Below are 2,811 nucleotides of genomic sequence, written 5' to 3' on the forward strand. Positions count from 1 at the left end.
GTGGTTTGAAAGATAGTGGTGTAAAGTTGCTTCCTTTCTTGAGATTTCAAGGTGAGTAGTCAAGAAATTCCATCTTTGGCTTTGATAACAATGAATTCATGACTTGTGAAGGTTAGTTAGGTGATTTTGTAGAGGTTTTCATGACTTTTGGTGGTGTTTGATGATTTTTTGATTTTATGCAAAATTTTTCTGTTTTATATGTTTAATGTTGATTGGCCATGTATGATGGTCTAGTACGGGTTAGAATGAAATTTTGGTATGATAATTGTAAGGATTAGTGGAAAATTTCTGGTTTGAAGCAAAAATTTCCAGATTAGGGTTTCCATTTTTCCCCCTTCTGCCCGATACTGTTTCCCATAGTTAGAGGCTGAAATGGCCTTAGCACAAAACATGAAAGTTGTAGATAATGATGTTTCATAGTTTTATACAAAATTTCAGCTCAATCGGAGTAACGTAGCCTATGAAAAGACCGAAATACCCCTGCTGCCCTGTTTCTATCCGAACATGCTAATCAGCTTCTGTAATGGTTGTTTTGACCAGGAATACTACTGATTTGGTTGTCAATGTCTTCTTAAGACTTATAGTCGTGTATCTTAGCTTTTAAATGGCTTTGGAATCACTTGAATTGGAGTTGTATATGCTGAGATATGATGGAATGAATCAGGACTGCCATAGTAAACTTTGAATTGGAAAATCTGGGGTTATTTTGGTAAAGTTGACCTAGATACATTGCAAAATGGATTGAGTGGCCTTCTTCAACATTGTAGCCCTTTCTCTTAGTTTCGAAATGGTGTAAATTACACCTCAATCTGACAAGGATAGCTTCAGTTGTGTTAATTCCGTTGGGCAACAGCAAATCTGCCTTTTGTTTCCAACCCAAACTTCGTTTCCGCATATGTCCTAGTTTGATTTTGCATTTATACGTTCCATATGATTTTACTCTAGTGATGTGTGGATTTGGTTTATGATTCGTATTCGAGCCTTATGGTGGCTCTAATTAAAGGTGTTTGATAGCTTGTGATTTGTGGGTGTTGAGGTTTGGTTGGAAAGTAAAGAAAGACAAGGGAAATGCTGTCAAAATTTTCGCGGAGCTTCTACACAGTCTCGGGAAATTTACTATATCTTGATGTAGGAATGTTGAAATTGAGTTCTGTTTATTGCATTCTAAACTAGATTCATAGGGCTATAAACCGTGTAAATTTTGGACCCTGTTTATGTCTGTACCATTTATGGTGATTTTTCAAAATTGCCTGAAATATTGTACCTGTTCTGTCTTTCATTGGATAAAGCAACAATTTGAAGCTTGAATTTGACTGACTTGCGTTCTGAATCTTATGAGGATGTTTTCTGGAAAGTTATAGCCCTTTGAATGTATTTTCCAACGGTATAACTTTTATTAATTTTGGACTTACAAAACTGGAGATATGATTTTTCATATAGGGTTGCATGAAACTGGAAAATCTTGTTTTCCTAGTATTGATCTTACTTTCATCATCTACTTCAAATTGGGAATTGGTCAGTCATTGTAGGTAGAGCTTTGAGGTTGTTCATGCCTTTATGACTAATTGTTACCTTTTCACTCCGAGGTCACCTCTTTGCTTTGTATTAATGGTTCTTTTGACTAGGCATATGGCTTGTAATCGAGTCTTACTTGCGAATTCCATACTAGGTCTTGGAGTAGAGTGTTAAGTGTTTGCCTTGATTGTTCTAGGAGGTGTCGACGATTAATGCCACACTTGGGAAGAAAACTTTTGAAGTTATCCTTATTTGAACTGGTGAGTGCACCACTCCCCTGAGTTATTGCTAAACTGATTTTTTGTAATTGCAACTTGCTATTTGAATATCTTTCCTGACTGTTTATCTTGTATGAGACGAGAGTGTACTTTATCACACTCGTTCTCTTGCCTGTACTGAACAAACTGGAATCTATTACTTGTACTTGTTATGTACTTGAACTTGTTACTTGCACTTGTTATGAGATCGTTTGGAAGTGTGTCCAATGATCGTCCTGTTAAACTTGAGCTCAACCTCATGGGGAGTTAATTAAAATTGAGCCAGTAAGGGCTTGGTCGAGATAATTGACAATCCATGGGTACCTGTTCCTGGAGAATCTTTGGGTATTGAAACTCTTGATTCCGGTATACTCGAGTATTACCATTCCTGTTCCTGTTTGGCGTTCGGGCCCAATAAGGGGTATGTTTGGTGAACGGGGTTTTGGCGTTAAAGTGGTGTTCTACTGGATTGGTTTCTTTATTGAACGTTGACGGAGGGTCAACGAGACTGGATCAAGTATAGCAACGGGGATTTGGCTCCTGAGAGCCACCTGTATCCTTTACATTGTGATGCTCATTCATTTCTCGTATTTGATGTGAATATATGTCTCCAAAGTTCTTTCTCATGAATTCTACTGATTCTACAATTTATACTGTTGGTACCTCATTGAGCTTTTAACTCATCCCGTTCCGTTATCCTTATTTTCCTTACAGGAAACCATCTTTTGGAACTGCAATGTTTTGAGAAATGAGTTGAGCTAGTTAGAAATTCTTTTGTTCTTTGGGTATAGCTCCTCGACAACTTGGAAACCCTAAATGTATCTTAATACAATGTTTCCTTTTGGATTTGTAAACGTACTAATATGTATATTTAAAATGGTTCCACATGTTTATGTAATATATAGATATTCGGGAATGTACATTCTTTCATGGCAAACAAAGTGTACTTGTACGTGGTTGGATCCTACGTGGCGGCGGCCCTTCCATTTCATTTTGATTCTGGTAGTTTTATTCCGGTTTTGATGGAGGTATGACTGAG

Source organism: Coffea arabica, chromosome 4c, assembly GCF_036785885.1.
Source record: "Coffea arabica cultivar ET-39 chromosome 4c, Coffea Arabica ET-39 HiFi, whole genome shotgun sequence".
Classification (NCBI taxonomy): domain Eukaryota; kingdom Viridiplantae; phylum Streptophyta; class Magnoliopsida; order Gentianales; family Rubiaceae; genus Coffea; species Coffea arabica.